Source organism: Bombus terrestris, chromosome 8 (genome assembly GCF_910591885.1).
Source record: "Bombus terrestris chromosome 8, iyBomTerr1.2, whole genome shotgun sequence".
NCBI classification, from domain to species: Eukaryota; Metazoa; Arthropoda; class Insecta; order Hymenoptera; family Apidae; genus Bombus; species Bombus terrestris.
Genome location: NC_063276.1, coordinates 617,829 through 640,735, shown reverse-complemented (window position 1 = coordinate 640,735; position 22,907 = coordinate 617,829). Strand labels below are relative to the sequence as shown.

The 22,907-nt window shown below is 35.9% G+C and overlaps 1 protein-coding gene and 1 long non-coding RNA gene across 5 annotated transcripts in view; one reads left to right on the top strand and one right to left on the bottom strand.

Moving 5' to 3' along the window:
- Positions 1-960: 960 nt before the first annotated feature.
- The window catches only part of LOC100645449 (potassium channel subfamily K member 18), a 32,285-nt gene continuing 10,338 nt past the window's right edge, over positions 961-22,907 (top strand). For all 4 annotated transcript variants that reach the window (XM_003397094.4, XM_048408035.1, XM_048408034.1 and 1 more), the window contains exon 1: positions 961-2,331. The gene's annotated coding sequence lies outside the window, so the exon portion shown is untranslated. The remainder of the gene's footprint in view (positions 2,332-22,907) is intronic.
- Positions 7,686-22,858, bottom strand: LOC110119493. Its single transcript, XR_002307965.2, has 3 exons — positions 21,237-22,858; positions 19,566-19,866; positions 7,686-11,727 (listed from the first exon to the last, which is right to left on the bottom strand). It is a non-coding gene; the product is annotated as an uncharacterized LOC110119493 (long non-coding RNA).

The window sequence follows — 22,907 nt, the reverse complement described above, 5'->3', positions numbered from 1 at the left end:
ATTTTCGTTATTCCTTCTTTCCCCCCTTTCCCTTCGTTTCTCTCCCTCTCTCTCCGGGGAAAATTTGAAAGAGCGGAGAGCATGAAAGGGGCAGAAAATAAAGGGACCACAATCGTCGAAGGTACAAAGACGAGTTCTTTGAAATTCCAACGCCTGGCTTCGTCGAGAGAAAAAATTAAAAAAAGACGTCGTAGGCACTTCGAACTAAACGAGGAAAAGAGAAGAGAGAGGAGGGATGCGGCGAATTACCTTGTACGGAACGTTATATTTCGGTAGAAACTTTTCGTTTGTCCGACTTTTTGAACAATTAAATCGACTTTCTGTTCGTCAGGCTCGATACACCGCCGGTTGTTTATCGTCTCTTTGTCTTCTAACCGAGCGGATAAGATTTGTTTAAAAAATGGTGGAATTTGTCCTAGTATTAGTAAGCAGAAGATATTACTCGTGTTAAAGCTCGGTAGCTTGAAAGTTCGAATAAGAAAATATTTAGAAAGATATTGGAATATCGAATAAAATTCATTGTTCCGACAAATCACAAAAAACCATTAATTCGTTCGTATTCCAAAAATCTCCATTAACAGCCTTCGATGTTATCCAAACCCCTTAAAACTATTCCTACAACCAAACGCAAAACTTTCGTTCTTCCAAATAATTAGAAAAAAGCTATCAACGTGTTTCGATTAAAACAATCTTCGCCATCTTTCAACCTTCAAATTGCACAAAGGAATTCCTAGAAATAAAACTAATAACGTGCAAATCTCCGTATCATGTACAAAATTTCTAAGCACCAAAGTAACCAAAAAGCCGAAACGAATCATCGACTGTAAAAGCTAATCAAGCGTTCCACACGACGCGAGATCCTCTGGTTCCATCCGCTCGAACGAAATCTAACCTCGAAAAAGCCCTAAACGGAAGAAGGCTCGTGGCCTCGGCCTTCGACGACCCATTGGCCGCGGAGGAGACGAAGAAGACAGTCTACCAGAGGAATCACGCTACGTTTACGGTGGGGGAGTAACGTTAGAAGGGGTGGAAGCGGCAGGAGAGGCTGCTGAAACGGGGCTGCGGCGTTCCTTCATGCGGCGATCTGGCCACACGAGGCCGCGCTGGCGCAGCAACCTCCTTCTCTACTACGTTTGCGCGTTCTGCACCCTTCTACGGGGTGCGTCCGTGCCGGCAACGCTGTTCATGGACGGCAGACAGTTTCCACGGCACTCGACGAACGCCGTTCCCCGTCCAGTCGTGACGAAGCATTCCATTCGACCCTTGAAACCGCGACGATATCGCGTCTGTGACCCAACAAGTCCACCAAATCATCTTCTCGTCCTCGTCGTCGACTCTCAATCGCTAAAAACGCGAGAATCTTTTTGCAAGAAGCATCATCGTGGCTCGAACACGCGACTAGCATACTCGGAGGATGCTGCAAGCAACGTGCAGCAACGTGGCAAGCTTCTGAAGCAAGATCTCTTCCAGTGGAACCTCCGTTGGATCATCTCGTCTCTCCCTGGATCTGCTCGTTTCTTCCTGGCTCTTCCTACTTGTACGGGCTCGCGGAGATGATTCTCCGGAAGATTTAACTTTCTCGTCGATACAGCCCGTGTATTCTACCGGGAAAAACCAGTTTGGTGAAGTAAATTGTTCGTCGGAGGAAGATTTCGATGGTCGAACCGGTTGCTTGAGACGAATAACAGATGACAGGGTCGCGGATCGATGTAAACGACGAACAGGCTCCGGGCTCCTCGATCGCATCTGAAAGGTGGTGGCGAAGGGCGAAATAGCCGAGACGTGCACGGTTGATCGACTTATCGAAACGAAGATCCCTGTGTCTCGGGAAAAAACTCGCGACAGTACGAGATGAGAAATAAGAGAAGCTTCGGCTACTTCTAAATAAGAAGCGTACTTTAAGAGGATTCTACGAGTGTTCTCTGAGAGGACTCTATAAGTGTTCTCTGAGAGGATTCTGTAAGTGTCTCTTGCACATCAGATTCGAATCAGACAGATTTCCAGATCCGTCCGAAAGAAGCGAGTTACAAAAGATTTTAAGGAAGCCAGGTATAATTAAGAAGCTCCTGATGTACTTGTGAGCTCAGGTTTCTATGAGATTTTTAATTAGACGAGAAAAGGAAGAATCTTCTATGTAACGATCGCGGTCAAACGAAGTTTTACGAGATCTTTTATTTGAAGAGAAAGGAAGGAATTATCTATGTAAAGATTGGATCGGAACAATTCGAGGAGCCGAAGGAAAAGTTTGTTACGCGTCGGTGAGGCGATATGCCCGGCGATACGACTGTGGGAAGTTGAGGACTGGCTTGATACGGGGCGATCGCTGCCAAGGTAAGTAGCAAGTTACGCGACTCGAGTTTTCAAAGAAAAGTTTTTCGAACGTTTCCGAATCGATGCGCCACACCGGCCACCACAACCATCGGCATTTCGTACACATCTAGCATACACGAACACACGGTATGGCCTCGTGCATATGATCCCGGAACACCCAGACGATTTTTATCGCGTTCCACCAGTTACCAAAGATTTTGACGATGATTTGGAAAATTATGGGAAAAAATGTACTTATTGTGTCGTTTTTCCGCGATGTTTAAGTGAAAATGTAAAAAAATGAAACGGAGCAATAAAGTATAGGATATTTATAAACAAAGAAATTATATTATATTATATTATAAAAATCTAAGTAACGAGATAATCTATCTTTTTCGGTTAACAGATTAATACCTATACCACGATGCACAAGTATTTGAATATCGGATGCAATTCGATCAACAAGCGAACGTTTCCCTACTATTAATTATTTACCCCTTGCCCTGACTAGGATCGATAACTCGATATTTTTACTAGTAAACGAAACGTAGTCGATAAATGAAATTAATCGCAGTCACTGCAGTTGATGTCGGTAAACTTAATTTAGTACTATGTTTAAAGGAAATTATTTTCGTCTCACCAAGCACCTTCTTACCGACAAATCACATCGAAAAAGCTGTAAAAGTGTAAATGATCATAAAACAATATACCCTAATCAATCGCATGAAACATACACACCTGCCACACGACTCAGTTTATTCGGCAAAACAATTTTGTTTTTTTTAATTTAAATCCTTGATTATCGAAAACAATGGTTTTATCACTAATTTCATATTTCACGTTTACTCAAAAATTCCGAGGAAATTTGTCCATACCAATTAAGAAATATATTTTCAATAAATCTCACTAATTAATCCAAGTACTCGTTTACGCTTCCATACCTTCGAATAACGGACTGTGTTTATCAGTTCGGTAACTTTTTTCATTAGTCAACATATATTTAAAATTATTCCTAACAAAAATTATTCCGCGGCAGCCAAAAAAAATCTACTATTTTTTAATTTTCACCAATTAATTCAAATCCTCGTTTACCCTTTCATACTATAAAAGGACTATGTTATCAGAAATTTGCTAATTCTTTAAATATTCGAAAATATTCCAGAGAAATGATTCCAGCGAAAAGATCTTTCAAGAATTATTTAAAAAACGATTCCACTTATCCAAGTTCTCATATATAAATTTTCCAAGAAATTCCAACACTATAGTTAACATATGTCGTTTCTATATTTAGTTTAAATCTCATTAATCGACATTTAACTTTCATATAAAATTTAAATCTTATTAATATTTAATTTTTATATAAAATTATAATCTAATTAATATTTAATTTTTATATAAAATTTAAATATCATTAACACGTTCAATGCGAAGTCGATACATACATGGAAGAAACGTGTGTATGTATTCGAGCGATACCCCTATTGAACGTGTTAAGTGATATTTAATTTTGGTATGAAATTTAGGTCTCATTAAGTAATATTTGATTTTTATATAAAATTAAAATCTCATTAACTAATTCAAATTTTCTCTCGGATTTTATCTTATCTGGTTCTGTGGAACATGGGACAAGATTCTATCGTTCATAGAATATCGGGAATCGAGTAGATCGACGTTTAACTTTTCACGATGGGCGCGAGGCGAAGTAATTTCGTCCCGGTTGTCCCGTTCACCGTGTTAACAGCTTTCGATAAATGTCCCGTCTTTGTTGGCTCGTCCGGCTCGTTTTATGCCCGTCGATTCGTCAGCGAAACACGCTTTTACCCACGAACAGATCGAAACTGCTTTTATCGAGTCACATTTTACAACCGAAAAACCGATCTGCCCAGTATCCTCGCTATCTTCTCTCTTAATACTTTCTGATCGATACCTGTTCTAAACTCTAGAACGTAGACTCTTTCGAAACCAGAATAGAATCCAGAATCGGAAATAAAGAATTTTTGTGGAGTTTTCGATGAATCGTTATCAAATGTTAACGATAATGATTTTACATCGATAATATTCATAATATTTCAACTTTTAAAGTTCAGATGTAACGATACGAAAGCCTGCAAAGTTTAAACATCGCGATATCATCATTTACGAATTCTAAAGTAAACTCTAAGCACAGTAACGCGATAATCTTTAAACTCTAAGGATGCGATCAAACTACAAAGATAATAAGAAGAAACTACTATTAAAATATTCTCGCTGGATCGCTATTGTCTACAAAATTTTCTACCTTCTAATTATTTCATCAGTATCTTACTTTTGGAATATTCTTCGCATAATGATACAATATATAATAATTTAGTCGAAATATCGTATTCAAATGATAATTTAAATAATACTACGATATAGTATGATATAATATAATAATAATAAATTAAATTAAGATCTATATCAGTAGGCTGAATTTCTCATAACAACGTTAACTGTGTTTCGCGTTATTTTTCATAAGTAACAATCTAAATACGGTAGTAGAAGAATTTTCTTATGCATGACAGTACAGACAAGCGGTTCGCATAAATAAAGATGTATCCCACGGGTGTACGTTTTGTACATTCTTAACAAGATAGCACACATATTATGCATTCAGGCAAGCAAACGGCTAAAACTATAACAACAGGCAAATCGAATTTCTTGAACCCTAACAGCCGTAATGGGAAAAGAGCAAAGCAACGAATATAACAGAATAAAACAGAAAACATTTTAATAACAATTACAAGAACGGTGGAGAAGAAAAGTTAAGTATTTCATCGTATATATTTCCTATATTAAAAACATTCTAGCGTTTATTTAGAGTAATAATTACAAACTAAATTTGATATAAAGACTTTTCTCATTTATATGCTCGTCTGCTGTCTCTTTTCAAAGAATGTTAACCTAACAAATAAAAGAAGAAGCTACAAAGAATAAATAAGAAATTTTTAACCGAATGTTATCCTTAAGCGGTATAAAGTATAAAAATTGTTAGTATCTTATATACATTTCTCTCACAAATTCCTAAAACCGTACATACCCACATACCTTCTTCATATATCCCCAAAGATTCTAAACTGGCAAGTAAAAAAGAGAAATTACAAAAGTAAAAATTTCCCAACTCCTTAAATTTTATTCTCGTATGATTCGAAAAATTCCCAACCATCAGAAAGAAGTAAGGGATAGAAAATAAAAATTTCTAAATTAAAAGCGTTCTAATCCTATGTACAGCCATTTCTCTCGGAATAAAGATCCTAAAAGATCCTAACCATATATAAAGGAAATTAGAAAGGTAGAAAATTGCTACATAAGAAATTAACTAACCGCAGGTTTTTCTCATATATCTCCAAAAATCTTAATCTGACAAATGAAGGAAAAGAAATTATGAAAACAAACATTTCTTGATCCTTTAAACTTTACACACTCTATGCGCCTGTAAAAATCTCAACCATGAAAAGAAAAGATAGAAATCTCTAAATTAAAAGCTTGAAAGCTTCCTAATCCTATATACATTTCTCTTGGCGATCCCTAAAAAAAACCCTAACCAAGCTGGAAGAAAATTAGAAAGAAAAAGAAGCGCTACGTAAGAAGCTAACCCCAGTTTTCCACAAATACTGTTACAAAATCTTCGCAAAACCAATTTCCATTTCGTCCTATCCATCAAATTCACCCTCGTCTATAAATTCATCCCCGACTGTCTTTATCTCGCGAAACAAAAATACTCGCGTGAAAGAAGCGTCTGCGGAGTCGATCCGACGCAAAGGACAAGTCTGTCGATTCGTCAGTGAAATTCGCTTTTACTCGTCGTAAAGGCGCAGGCGTCACTCGCGCATAGATAATTCATCAACGACGAAGCCGGCCTATAGTTGTCGTATTCCAGCACGCAGTTTCCTTCCAGCGACCCTTCTCCACCTTTATTTTCCTTTTTCCTCGTTTCTTCGTCCTCTTTTCTGTTTTATTTCCCTCGCCTTCCTCCACAGTCAAGGAGAATCTCGCAGCTCTCGGATCTTTTAACGTAATTGGTTGCCGGTTTGCGCGAGAAATTATGAGTTTTCCTCCTTTCCCGCAAGAATATTGTTATTATTCCTGACTTTTGCGAGGGAAACGAGATTCCCTGGATACACGAAGCATCGCTGTCTCGAGGTTCTTTGAACGTGGACTCGATAAAAGTGGTAGTTTGAAGAAAGAGAGGAATTTCCGGAGATTCTTTAGATTTTCGTGCCAATCGCGTAGACCATTATTAGAGGATAATGGTATTTTTGGGAATGGTGTTTGCGAGATTTAAGTAAAGGAGAATAATTATTTTCGAACTTTCCAAAATTTACTATTATAACGTACTATTTTGAGCTTCCAAACTCTAGCGAACTAAAATCGTTTACTTATTTTAATATCGCTTTCCGTTCTTAACTGTTAAAGTTAGCAATTTAAATGCATGGACAGAAAAAGATTTTGCTAAAAAATAGACTAGACGTTGTATAAGTTTCATAGGAATTCTATATGGCTATATAAAATATATGTGAAAATTATAATCGTTACAAGTCCCAAAAATTAAATCCTAAAAAATATTAAACATGAAGTATATTGATATCTCAAATATCGAAATGAAGGAAGAAATACACAAGTTTCTATAAAAAAATTTTCAAAGGGTAGACCAAATTTTCTGTGAATACAAAGATTCCATAAAATTACACAGAATATAAAAAGTTCGAAGTGAGTCTAATATTTGCAGAGAATTAAATATTTTACAATACAAATAGGGTATAAATCAATATCTATTTATTTTCTATGTTATTTTCAACGATTCTCGAATTTTCCTAGATTGCCACTTAATCCGAACAACTTCTATTCGAAATAGTTATCGAAATAACGCATGTGTAAAGAGTTACGGAGGGAATATGTAGGTCCCGGTCATAGTGGTTCGAAACGTGTCTGACAATAGACGATCCATTTTCCCTTGCTCTGTTACATTTCGCTTCTCCGTCGTGCTTCTTTGTTCGGGTCAATCATTCCCTCCGCTATATTTAGCTGTATCCTCTTAATACATCGATGCATTATTTTGAAGACTGTACCGAATAAAAGTCACTTGGATTAATGAAAGCACCGTCAGCAGAGCTTCTATTTCAAATCCTCAAACGTTATCGCCCGTTTATTCCATTTCGAAGAATAACTTATTCTCCCTCTTTGTATGTAAAATCACCGAGCTTTTTACACGGTGAAACGTAAAAAACGGAGAGAAATATCATTCGTGTCCTTTCACAAAAACTTCCGCAAATATTCCCTTTTACGTGATTTATTTTATATCAACATAGGATACATATTTTTGTAGACTAAATTATTACGCAATAATGTATAAAAAATTCTTTTCCAAATTGATATATTTCACAAGTGTCAACTATCATTGGCCGTTGTTACATTCAATCATAGAGTTCGAGTATCGTTCCTTATTTGAAACATTTATTATCTATCTAAACGTCAATTTATGTAAGCTAACTTATATAAGCTATTTGTCTTTCGTACTCTTTAGAATGTTTAGCCGATGAAACAAATTTCTCTGCGAGTTGCGTTTCTTCGGTTCTGTCCAATGAAAATACGAAATTTCATAAAAATTTACAGTAAAGATACGAATAGTATCCCTATAACCCTACGCAGTGGACCTTCCATGTCGGATTCGATTCGGATTTATAAGTGCATATTCAAGTTGATCCCATGGCTACGTCTCACGTAAATATTGTACGTATCTACGTGTCTTTTCCTTTCTTGAACACCAGTTTACCGGAAGTTCGAGGCTCTTGAACTTTTGAAACATCTCAACTTGACCTGATTGCCTGTTGCGTGTTGCCATGCCTTATTCCATCCATCTATTTCACCAACCCTTTCTTACCCTCTCTCCTTTTCCCTCATCCTGCAACATTTCGAGAGACTTTTAACACTTCTCGATCCTTCTCACTCCGCGAGATCGTTAAATCTTTCAAGATGCTCCTCGATCGATCGACAACAGCGAAGAGCAAACGTTTCGATGGGCCAGGCATTAAGATTCCTCATCCACGGGATCCAGCCGTATCTTTCGTCTTATTTATTTACGCTACTCCATTAACGGTGGACGAGCTTTCCACGAGCATTCAACGTCTCATCAATTCGAAATAATCGATCGGTTCTGAAGAATTCGTCGAATGGCGATGCCGGTAGGAAAAAGACGGCTAATCGGATATTTCAGATTCTCTGTTTTATTTTATTTTCTTCGAGATAGGGAAGAAAGAATTTTTATGGAAGTAAGGAATGCCAGAGGAATTGTATGATAAATAGTTGATATAACGTGCTATGAGTTATGGAATTTTAAAAATAGTAGGAAAATAGTTTGCCAATTGTGGAAAATTCCAAAAATCGTGGATCGACCATTTGAAAGTTTAATACGTGCGATAGTTGTCAAAAATATTTCTACGTATTCTTATTAAGAGTTTCTTTTTTTCTCCGCTTCTACGTTTTATTTTCATAGCGTTAAATCGTTCTCGTCGTATGAAAGTACATTAACGCTATATTATATCGATCTTTGTAGACTGCGAAATCTTTCTGCGCGTAATGCGATAACTAATAGCGACTAATTCGATCATCCACAAACCACCATTTATCGCAAAAAGAAAAAGATCGTAAAGACAAGGGTGAAACCATGGAAGAAGTAAAGCGACTCGTTTCGAAAACGAAGTTTATCAGAAAGCCTATTTACGTTCGCGATTCTCACAGTTTTCACCTTAATTACAACTGACGTTGTTCGTCCCTTAATGAGAACAAAGAGCAGGCTGAATATTGAATTTCTGGCCAGGCATTTTTCCCGACTGAACGAAAATCCTCTTACGGCTTTCACGGGCGGGTATCGCGCGCGTAAAGCGCGGACTCTTCATTACGCCATTGTTCGTCGCGTGGTCGCTCGTTGTTTTTCTTTTTTTCACCCCTCTTTTTCCCACGCTTTCATCCCTTTTTCTACCTTTTGTCCTGCCATCCTTTCTTTTCTCCCCTACTATCTCTCTCTCTCTTTCTCTCTCTCTTTTTTCATGACCAAAAAATCGTCGGCCGAGCCTTAACCGCTTTGAAAGTGCGACGAGAATCGCGACCGAAAGTTACGTTACAAAAATCCTCCAACCTGCGAAGAAAAATATTGTACGTCTATAATCACCTTTCTGTTTTTCCGTGGTTAGATGATTTCCATGTGGCGTTTAAATTTCCGCCAGGATAAATTAAAGAGGGTTTAGAAGAATTTAATGCTCGGTATTTAATTTTAGAAAATTAAGTTAAAATTAAACGAAAGATTAGATAGAAGATTAAATTGAAGAATGCTCTTAGAAAGCACTGTAAGTGCCACAGTTGGAAAATTTTGCGCTTTTACTAGGAAATGTTTTCCGTAGCAAAGAGAATACAGAATGTAATATAGAATTTAAGCGCAATTTATCTTCTTAAATATTTATTAATAATGTTAGAAGATGGTGTCGTTGGTGTGTTTATCGTCAGCTGTGTAGAGAAGAATATAAATGCCAATAAACATCGGTTAATTGTTTCTTGACTTTTGCCTATACCATCTACCTGAATGAACGAGACAATGGATTTTTTTTACAAGTAAGAGATGCCACACAGGCTTCTCGCAGATTACAATATGCGTTAGTCAATCGAACACTTGATTTTATCAAGGATTCTTTTATGGAAGTGCTTATTGCGAATTATTTTAAGAAGAAAGGAACATTTTTGGCGCAAAATTTTAATTCGAAAGATTTATTCGAGCTTTACGTAGATTTCGTAGAAAAATGACCGTAGCGTGTATTAGTTTGCAACTAAAACTGCGTATTTTGACCACGGTCACGTAATATTCAAATATTTCGAAATATTCGAACGTTGAAAATCCGTTTGTCCTATTCGTTTTAAAAATACGTGCAACGTTTAAACCAATCAGGAACCCTTAAATAAAATTGTATGTATTTGTACTAACAATTTCAATGCCTACTAAAAAAAGAATTTATTCGATCTATTTTGGTGCGCAGTTGAATAAAACAGCATAAAAATACATCCAATTTTTATTTTCCATCGTTCCGGGGGCTGACGATCGCGAAACGAACTCCTTGAATCTAAGTTTCGCGTCGCAAACCTCCATCTTCGTCTCCAATATCCTTCAAGAACTTTCCTTTCGTTCTCGAAATAATTCTCTTGAAACACCTCCATAAAGAAAATTCCCAGTAAAATCAAGAAGTTAATCGACGAAGGGAACATTATTTCGAAGCGTTACCGCGAACACAGTTTCGACGACGCAAGGAAATGAGGAAAGTTACGAGCCGACGTGGAGGGTGGTTCGATCGGAATAAAGTAGGGTGGTCAGAATGGAAAACCGTGTCGTTCGAAAATATTTTCTCGCGGCGTTTTATCGAGTTTCTACCATTCTTTCCGTTCGAATGCGCTCGCCGTGAAAGGCGTCGCCAAAGGTGGATGTTACGCGAGAACCTAGCCTCGAAACGTTCAAAAGTTAAGGGCAGGTCTATATATCGCGCGATACGTTGGAAATCCTATCGTATCGCTGGGCTGTCTGCGACCGAAAACTTCCGGACGGCGCAAACTACCCCCTCCTGATCCCTCTTAATTTATTTATACAGGGCGTGCCATAAATTTTTCCGCACAAACTTTCCCGACCCTGTGTTTTACGAGTAAAAATAAAACGAACTGGTCGGATATAAATATTCGTGAATTCTTTATTAAACCATTCGTCCTAATCGCTTCTATGTATAGGTACTACTTGTTTCTAGATGCGTTTTTAATTTGCTTTTTGCTTATTCTTTAGGATAAACTGTGTGGATCAGTGGCAGAAATTTGAATTTTATTGAAACGGAATAAATTTTGTTTCGGCAATATTATAGTAATGATATTGATAATAATAATAATGACGACGATCTGTTCAGGAGCTGTTAGATTAATAAGCCCTGTATTCTGTATTTCCAAAGACATAAATTTTAAAATGACTATCCTTTAAAATGTACGTTTTTTTAAGGCGTGCCGCTATCAATGCCAAGCAGCGGTATACTCCTTGGTTTTGTTTCGGGAATATTTGAATATTATATATTGGCCTTTACCAATAATACTATCCAAGAAAATTGTATTTTAGATTACAATTTTATATACTATGCTTATTCTTTTTAAATCTTAATGTTAACAGAGTGCCTTTCTATATAAATAAAACTTAACTCACCTTTCTACACTAAACTTGGCGAATTCAATCCACCTAGGCGAGGGAAACAAATGGGACTCGACTTACCTAGCAAAAAGATAAACCGGATAGTCTTGGGATTTAATCCTCCGTCATCTATTACCGCGGAAGATTCAAGAAACAACTAGCCATTTTTCTTGTTAACTTCCAGCGCACCGCTACATCTAAACAAATAAATAAATCGATTAACGAGTGTCCTTTGTACGATGATATTAAGCGTAGATTTAAAAAAAAATTTGGTTGATCGAAGGAAAGGATATCAAAAGTAAATGTGCATTTCACGTTACAATGACATCGTTAAATTTTCTAATCTGTACATTGTCCAGTCAGAACATGAATTTACATGAGATTTTGACAAAAATTATCCATAAATACAATACAAATACATTCACCGTTGAAGTCGTTCCAAGAACAGTATTCTGTCAAAAGAATTCCATAAAAAATATTCAATTAATCAAATTATTATTAATATATTTATCGTTATTTTTCATCAACGCCGATTCATCGTTACCCGATATTTCCACGTGTCGATCTTTCCTCATCATCCACCATAAAATGAACACGAAAGACAAAAGTCAAGTATCAGTTCGCTGTAAATTCCTCTAATGCTTCGCCAACCCTCTTCCGTCTTATCACCAACATCAACACGCTAAACACCAACCAACCAAATCATTCCCTCTCAGAGGTGCTTCCAAACAAGAGACAATCCAAAACGACGAAGAACCTAGAACGATTAATCGCAAGAGGTGGTAACAATAGCGCTATATAACTGGCGATCGTAATCATGGAGCAATTTAATCAGTCGCGAGAGGGGAGTAAATAATAGGCGGCTACGAAAGTTCTTTCGGTTCTCAGATCGTTTATCACAGACAATAGCATTGTCTTTTTCGAGTAAATTACGATTAGACCGTGGATTTGTATACACCTTTGTTGTATAATTGTTGCATAATTGTATAATTTAAATGTGTGGATACACGCAAAGTATACTACGCAAAAATATGTAAGAATATATAAAATTTCCAAAGTACAATATGTAAAAATATGTAAAACCTCCGAAGTATAAATATGCAAAAATATATAAAATTTCAAGGTAGCATGTTTGTAGCTAGAAATACGCAGAACTATGTAAACCTGTTTGCAATGCCGTAGAGCAAGCAATAAAATATACTACTATATAAAATTTCTAAAGAATTTTTTTCTCGTTACAGTATCTGGAGGGTGAAATAAATCTCCGCTGAATTTCTATTTGTTTAGAAGGATTGTTCGATAAAATCGAGAATCAATGATTGTTTAGAAGAATGAAAGTGTATTAATCGTTAAGTGTGGGAAACATATGAGAAAGAATGGTGGAATTAAATGAACGATACATATATATATATCCTATATACATAAACACGTTATTTACAATGGAAAATGAATGGAAATATCGAAAACATTCTTAATCTTTTTAAATTAGCAGAACATTTACACTTAATAATACGCGATAAATCGCTGTAGTTTCAATAAACTAATCACGTTGTATAAATAAATAAATACATTCGGTAGAAATAATAGACACTGGTGCACGCGTGGATAATTTTCGCTAGAGTAATACCAAGATAAAACTGTTGGTATTTGTAATTATCGTTTAAGAAACGAGAAAATAAAGGATGGATAAGAGATAAGGATGAAGAGAGGAAGAGATTAGAAGAAGGAAGGCATAGAAGCAGGCTTTTTATCCTCGGAGCGGCACGCTGCAAGAGCTTCTCGTTCGCAAATGAGGTACGAGCGTCGAGATAAGGGTGGAAAAGCCGCGGGCCAACAGGGTCGAGCGTACACGCGAATAAAGGGCGATCAAACGCGATAAAAACTCGCCTCGAGAACCGATAAGCCCTAATTGAATGTTCCCTCTCGATTTTAGCCGGCCCGTAAAGCTGGAAACTTTAGGCGTGCCCGAACGATAACACTGCCAAACCCCGTTCACCTCGACACGCGCCATCGCGACTCCCTTTTTTTTTCAACCGCAACTCAGTTCAACAAGAGAAGGTTAGGGGATGATCGGTTATAAACGAAAGATTAGGAACTTTCGAGAAAACAGTGGATCCGAGGAACGCAGTCAAGACTAAAATTAGTACGCGAGAAGAAATGAATGATTTTTAAATTCCTTTGAACAGTTTCTGATTATGGAATTATTAAGAACCGAAGTTAACAAATCAGACAGGACGAATGGATTGTACAATACGTTCCTCTAAAACTTCTACGGTTTGCGACTTTGGAATTATTAAAAATGCAATTAGCAAATCAGTCAAAACGAATAATTTTTACGCTCCTTTAAGGATGCCTTCAGACTATCGATATAAGTATATCGTCAATATTTAAAGGTCTTCGATTAAAAGTACCAATACTATTGGTGAACTGCAATTTCGTCGAGAATCTTGAAATATTGATAATCTTCAGCTTCTACAGTTTTTATATAAGGTTTATATAAGGAAATATGGAAATATTTAGTTGCGTTAAGTTAAAACATTTAAAATATAATGCAATTGCGTAAATGCATCTTCAGAAGCACATTACTCGAAACAAGATGACTTTAGATCGTGCCAACCACAATGAGAATAATCAGTCTAGAGAAGTTTACGGCTTACGGTTTACACCGTATACAAATTCAGTGATATTCGCTTCATAGCGATAGAATTGCAAAACTTCGCCACGTGTATAAGTAGTATCGAGAAACTACCTCTGCCCGCTATAATACTAGAAAATTTTTACTTATCGCTTCTTTTACATTCAACTTCATAGAAATTTAAATTTCCATTGAACTTTTACCGAATAACAAATAAGTTTTCAAATTGAATAACTTTAAGCTAGCCTGATTTTAATTCCTGTAATATTCGAAAGATACTCTCTACGTCTCTACTTAGACGTATACGTATGTTAAAATTTAACGTACTTTTAAAGAAATTGTTAACTTATCGATTTTGAATTTTGCATATCGATGTATCAATTTTCACGAAGCTCGTAAGTTTCCCTGTATAATCGTAAGTTTTCCGATTTATTATGCTTCTATTTCTTCGATTCCTTAGCCGAAAGTTTCATCCTTTTCGTGATCCTTTCCCCATTAGCGTAGTTCCTCAACTTTATAACACTTTTCTTCGCAACATTTATTTTCTCAAACATAAATATTATAATCTTCGTAACCAGCCTCATATTTCCACTCTTTCAATTACAGAAATATTACGATTCTTTTCCTATTTCCATTTTGCTAGTCACAAATTTCATAATCACGACTCTTTCCATTTCTTCATTTCCTCAATTTCAAAATTCGTTCCCTTTTTATAGCGGCTCAATGACAAACTTTGAAACAGTTTCCCTTTCCAGCTTCGCAACTACTTCATAATTTTCATAATCTTTCCCACCGTCCTACTTTGTCAATCAGAAACTTTGCAAATTTTTCCTCGATCAGAAACTTTCCAATTTTTTCTCAATCAGAACTTTCATAATTCTTGCAACACTCCCTATTTTCTCCTCTTTCAATGCCAAATTTCGCAATCTCCACAATCTTATCTTACCTTCTTAATCATAAATTTGTTGATTGCAATCCTTCTCATTTTTTATCTTCAATATCAATTGTAAACTTCACAATTTTTCCAGCTTTTCAATCACTGAAATCACTGCAGTTTCTCCAGGGTATCGATCACAATTTTCATAATTCACGCAATTCTGCCCATTTTGTTTACCCCACTTCCTTAATCCCTCTTGATTTTAAAATTACGTCTACGTATCATTATTTGCAAAACTGCAAAACCACTACATACCATTCACAAAACTCACCCTACGTACTATTTTACACCCTCCTCAACCACCAACATCAAGGGGAATCTATAAAAAGAGACGGAAGACAGTCTGACACTCGAGTAGATCCACTCGAAACCACGAATAAGAAAAGATTGAACGTCACAAAAATATTGACAACAGTCAGAAGTAGGGATTATAGGATAATCCATGTGTAAGAATAGACGTCGACCATCAACGTCACGATGTTCCTTTAGAAACATGAAGAATCAGGGCACGGATAAAGAAAGAGGGAGACAGAAACTCTAGTGGGACGCGTATGCACGAATTAAAGAGCAACGTTCATTAGTATCGCGACGGACTGTGAAACGACCGAGCTATTAGACGCTTTTGATAATTAAGAGACCACCTCTAACATCGATAATTGCTGCCATTAGTTCCAACAACGACAAAGAACGAAATAAATCCATTTAAATATAAAACATCTAAAACTTCATAAGACAACCCTCAACTATTATCGATGCAGCCTCCGCTATTCCAAGCTTTAACTATTGCTTCGCTATAACTTCAAAATAATATTTAATCGTTATTAGCATAGCCTTTTTTATTACAAAATTTAACTATTAATTATTACTCCACAAAATGTAATTTAATTATTACTCGCATAGGCTACACTATTATAAAATTTAACCGTATTGACTGTTACCTCACAAAACAACCATTAACTATTACTGATACAAGTTTCGTTATTACAAGCTTTAACTATTAACTATTATTTTACAAGATAAACTTCGTCATTATCAGCTATAAGACGATCAATTTATAATTTTTTACGGGAACTTTGTGGATTTATAACGTAGTTTGGAAATATCAATTCAATCTATTTTATTCTATTTCTATTAAAATATTCATATAATAATTATAATAATATAATTTCATAATAAAAATTTCATAATAGTATAACTTCATACTTTAGTGATTGATAGTTGTAATGTTAATGGATAAAGTAGTTATTATCAACGATAAAGGAGTTGATTATGTAAATGCAATAATAAAAATAAAGTAATCCGCCGCATTTTTTATCGATAAAGGATACATAAATGAAAAGCTTTGATGCAAAAAGAGATTTACGGTAGAGCGAGAAATAGACGAAATCGTTCGGGGAAAATCGAGTGAGGTTGCAGAGCGAATGGATAGAATTGAGACCGTGGTAAAACGTTGGAGAAGAAATGTTAGTCGGAAGAGAGAGTCCAATGGAATTTCGCCTTAACTCCGCCTCACCGCTTTTTCTCTCGACTTCCGGCCTGTCCTCCAACTCGAAACACTTGATAAGAAAATAGAATTTCTCGGTGTAAATTGATTAAAGCGGGTTTCACGCGGTACAGTAATGTTTTCAAATAGCTCAGATTGTTGTTAACTAATTCGATCTTCATCCGAATAACTACTATCGATAGAAACGTTATAGTGAGTTTGGTATATACGACGTAAGATTTATCTTGCTAGGATTTTGGAATTTTTATATTTCAATTTTACTTAAAGAAAATCTTCGACTACTTATTAATAATAATAATTTATAGACCGTGACAACTCCGAAGCTCATAATCGTAATTAACAAAGTACTCTAAAATTCGAAATAATTCATTTAAAAAAAGAATGTAACATGCATATAACGCGTATCAGAAGCCCTCAATTACTTACTGGTACTAATAATTTTATTCTTAAAATTCTTATAGAATTCTCAAGATCTCTTAGCATTCTTACAAATTCGAATTGATTAATTTCAAAATAGAGAAAAACAAGTTACAAACCAACAAAATCCTGGAAACTTCCTAAACTCCCTCGAAACTAAGATAAAAAGGAAAAATTCCCACAATGCTAATAACTGAAACCTCGAAGTTCAAGATATCGCGAACCGAGTAACTACTAACTATTAAGTTTCGTATTCCTGCGACATCCTCCAGCCATAGAAGCACAGAAACTCTTTCAAATTTTATTTTACGACTACCATCTGAAATTTCAACCGACTTGTAATTTGAATATTCTATTATAAGGATAGTCGAACTCGACATTGGAATGCTGCCACCTATTCATCTGCAAGGAGTTTTCACTAGGACATATAAGGAGTGTGTGTGCGCGTGTGCGTGCGTGCGTGCATGTGTGTAATTGACGTTAAGAAAGCAGATTAGGTACAAGGTAACTGTTATTCGTCTAGCAGAGATTCAGTCGACACGACAAGCAGATAGTTACGAGCTCGTTATCTCGCGCGAGCAGACGCATTTAATTCGAGACACTTGAACTTTTCTCGCGAACACGAGAATTGCCAAGCTCGTTTTTCCAACTGCACGACGAATACTCGCTTCGCTCGGTCGGAAGAAGTGGACGGTACCTCGAAACAGAAAATATGGACGAGACCTTGGCTGATGAACATACATATGTATGTGCAATGTGCATGTATGAGGTCTGATTTGCAAGGGAAATGTTGAATTGATTTGGCGAGAAGAAAGTACAAGACCGTCCCGTATTTTACATTCTGAAATTTTAAAGTGAAAAGTGACATTTACTGGAACTAATAATTGTGAAATTTTTTGATTAAAATTACTCCCACTTCTGAGAGCTGTTCTCATTCCGTAATTATGAATGACGATGACTAATATAAAAGAAATATAGATCAAATAGGTTTTTTTTTTAAACTACTTCTTTCAAAATCCTAGAAATCCTCCCATTAAAAATTCGAAATATCCTGGGCGCTAGATTCCAAAATTCCAAGCTTCAAAGTCCTAAACTTTCACCCCTAATTATTACCTGCATCCAGCTAAATCTTCAGAAATCCTGAATCTTAAAACACTCAGCGCTTTAAAAATCCTCTAATAGTTCTACGAATTCCAAATGTCACATTTCAAACATGTTAAATGCTAAAAGCTCCACAAATTCCAAAGATTTCAAACTCTTAACTCTCTACCAAAATACCAATCTACATGCAACTAAACCTCCAATCAAAGGTTATCGCACCTTAGTTTACGCTCTCCTAATGCGAATCTACATTCAGCACGAACAATCTGCCTAAACTGTAGCATCCACTCATCACGAACCTGGAGAAACAGAGAGAGAGAGAGAGAGAGAGAGAGAGAGACGAAGACGTTTCAAGTCAGGCTTGATTAAAAGGCATCTCTATAAATCTGCTGGCCGGCAAGCGGAACCGTAAAGGGTCCTTTAAACGACTTATTGGTTCTCGACCTATTTCCTTAAAGGTTTCCGTGACTTTCCGGCTCGTCCCTCTCCTATTATACGCTCGAAAAGCCTTCTCTTCTTCGCAGACCACGCCACATCGAGTCTGGACATCCTCTAATTGACGATCCAGTCCCACAAGGAACGAAAAATTTCAGCCTTTCTACGGGGATCATGCTACCTTCTCGCGTCCCAAGCTTTTCGTTAACTCGACACGTTCCTTTTCTACCCTTTTTATAGCCTCCTCTTAGAGAGTTCTAAATCTCTCTCTCTCTCTCTCTCTCTCTCTCTTTCTCTCTCTTTCTCTCTTTTTCTCAGCGGAAATTCGGTCCAACGTCTCTTTGTGTCCCTCGCTCTACCCCAGAGGCTGCAGACTCCCACGCCTCTAGCTGCTCGGGCTATCGATTGCGAGCTGCCAGGGCCACGAAGACCCCTGGCTTGGCTTCGTTGTGCTAACTCGTTACGCGGTGTTACCGCGTGTCCCGATTATACTCTGGCAGAACCGGAACAGACGGTGTGTCTGCACCCACCGTGCGATTCGTGTATACGTATACGTAACGAGCGTTCACTATCATTCTTTTGAGTTCTGTGTTTCGATGGTTTTCGACATTTCTTTGTGGCCATATGAAGTAGATTTTTTTAATTTGACCGTGATGATGAGTAGACCTACAGATGTTTAGACAATTTACATTTTTATGAAAATAATTAAAGAAAATGGGATCTAAATAGAAATTTGCTTCATCTACTAAATATCATGATAAGCGATTTACTTTGAATATTTTATATAATATTTTCGCATATTATACGCATTCTGTATTTTTCGGAATTTTTAATTTGTGAGCACAAACATACGTTCAGAAATGTCAGAATACTTTTAGAAAATGAGGTAATATCAATAAGAGAATAATATATCCAAATAACGATTCAAGTTCAGAGATCATGCAACAGAAAAGTAGCTAATAGATAAAGATAATTAGTCCATCTATTCTCTTTGCCATAAACCAACCTCTCGTTTGTTCCTCTGCCATCGTCATCGTTTAATTTTTCCTTTCTTCTTTCCATCATTTCTGTAATACCTTATTGTGGCATCTACAGTTCATTTTGTATCTACTTTTTCATGCCAACTTCCTGTTTTCCGCGTACCGCAGCTCGTTATCTCCACCAGCGGCCCGATCCACGCGAACGTTTCCCCTCGTTGCTGGTCGATTCGTCTGTTCCCGCTCGCTTTTCCCCTCGTACAATATCAAAACATCTTCGCGAATACATAACGCATAGTCCTGATCGAATAGATCGGCTCACGAGATAAACTGAAACACAGAGGGACAAAATTTAATTTTACAGGTCCGCGTAATTGAACAAAGCAGCTTTGAATTGATTAATGTAGGAAAAGAAAGAAAAACGGAAAGGTCTGATAACATATAGAAAATCTTCAACTATTTACTAAAGATACTAATTTAAATAAATTTTAATAAATCGCTAAAATTTGAATTTAACGGAATTTATTAAAATTTTCTAACGCTTCGATCAATCGAACGAAGAGACTGATAATATAAATAATTAATAATAAAATACGTATAATAATCGGCCTAGTTGCGTGGAACATCCATGATACGATAAGAGGAGAAGATGGATAAACGAAATTTCTGCATGCATCGCTGTATTCTCGGTTAGAGACCGCGAACTTTGGAAGGTGCTCTGGAAATCGGTGAATTTCGATATGAATTTCATGTTGTAACAGAATTTGAAACGAAATTGCGAGGAAAATCCGACGCTGCTTCCAAAGTGTTCTCGTGCAAACAGTTTTGATATTTGAATAAATTACTAGTAGCTGTTCGGAAACGCGTAGAAAGGTTTCGTGAAGTTTGGCTATGCACTGCGAATACACGATTTGTCTATGCAAATTTGCATGGAATTATTGACTTGTTATAGGATGCTTACTACAGAAAGTATAATTTCACAGAGAAATGTATAATTAATTAGACAAATTCCAATAGAGGCATGGAATTTAAACAATTTTCAAAATTATATATTATTATTAAATACAATGACTAATCTCCTCTAAAAAGATTTAATACAATTTATAGAATTTATTCTACTTAAATTACTCTACTTCGTACGCTTATTATTACTGCAAGTATTTATCTATACTCTATAGTTATTATGTTCAAAGTTACGCGATTACAGTCACAGTTCCAGCCATCTCTCGATTTAGATACATCTTCCCGATTTACATCGTTTGCACTAAAGACGCAAAAACCATTTGTTGTAACGATCAAATTCATATTCTCGTGCTCGATTCACTTTATGTTTTTTAAGATACGTTACATTCTCAAAGTATCATCAAGCGTTGTCTGTTGTTGATTATCAATGAAATAATAATTAATAATGCAATTAATCTAAACCACCGTTCACTATGTTAATATATGTGTACAAATTATAACGAAGTGTTAAGATATATGTATACGTATATAGCATATATAAGTAAATATGTATACACATACATATGTATGTGTATCGACTAGTCAATATCAATTAACATCAAGTAACTATTACTTCAGACCCAATTAATATACGAGTGCGAGGGATTACTATATTTATAATATAGAACATAGGAATGTAGTAATATAGTAATATAAGAAAATTGTACAGTAGTATAAACCAATATAATGCTTCTTACTTGGTACGTTCGATTTCTGGCGCTCTCATAACCTCTATTGTGGTACGATCGACTACATCACGGGGGAGCTATTGCTTAGACGCGATTCACTTGGATTATCTCCGGCGTGTTAATTAGTTACGCGCGTTAGAGCTGTGTCGATTGTAGCGCTGGGCTTGCAGCATCAATTCCAATTAAACTGGCCTATCCCCGGAGGATTGCGATTCCTTCGCGTTTACCACCTGACAACAGATGCTCGGACCGATCGCGTAGTTGCATCTTGCATCTCGAATAGCTCGAGAATGTTACAGGAAATGGTTACGCCATCTGCGATAAAGGAAATCGAGCGTAGAACGAAATATCGACTCTTATGTACCTATGGTACAGCTATTTACTTGAATGTTATTTACTATCTCACATTTGAAATATGCATAAAGTGTTAATAAAGCAAGTAGAAGAAATTCTTGGAAATACGTAACCGATTCTATTAATTCTTATCCTTGCACGATCAAATTACAGATATAATATGAATAGTTAATGAATACTACAAGTATAATCTATATATGTGTATCTCAAAAAGAAAAGAATTTAAATTTTAAATTACACTTTTGGCGAACCTCGCAAAGTCCTTTTATCCATTACCAATTTATTAATTTCTTTCTTAATTATTTTTCTAAGGAATATTGTAATGTGATGTTTTATATTTTCCCCGCAGTCAATCTTCTATCTTCCGTAAAAAAAAAAAATAATTTTTAAGAACGTTTATTAATTTCTCAAGGATATTGCACCAAGTAACTACTCAAAGTCTTTTCTTCGTCAGTTAACAATTTTCTTGTTTCTTTGAAAATTAATTTCCTGCTGGTTCTTATCAGTTTTTTGTAATATATAATTTATCTTTTGAAAATTCTCTTTTCCTCGGAAGAGATTTTCAAATTTTTCTAAGAAATAATATCTTGACGTTTCTTATTAATTTCCTGATAACGTTATGATGTAATCTTCTATCCATCAAAATCCACCTCGAGGCACTTTTACACTAAAATTTCTCGTGCATGAGTCCCATCGGTTAAAACATCTTATCAATCATGAAACAAAAAGGGAAGATCAATTCCTTCATCAATCAAATTTTCTTGGAGAAGGAACAGGCAGACGCCTCCGCATTCGGCCGACCGATCTTTCCACGTCTCCTTTTTATTGAGTTTAGCTGAATTCGTCTCGATTCAACGTGTTCGTTGAATCGTAAATTCTCGTTCCACGTGATATACAAGGTGTTTCAGAGTTACAACTCAATCAAGCAACATTATTATATTATTCAGCCAGAACTCGAAACACAAAATATAATCTAATTCAGAATAAATGAAATACGATACAATACAATTCAAGCGAAATCAATTATAACACGATATAAACTAAAATTAAACGAAATACAATATAATATAACTAAAATATAATGCAAATGAAAATAAATGAAGTTGCCCTTTAAACAGAAATCTAAGTATGAAGTTTAAACACTTTTTACATGAAACGATACCTCTAAATAAAAGAATTATTATCCAAATGACGAATCAATCGCATCTTCTCCAGTTAGCGGATTAATTTCAATTTTTATTGTATTGTATCGTATTTCATTTAACTTTAATACAATATAATATTATGGAAAAATATAAAAAATATGTATCTTCCATTTATTACTTT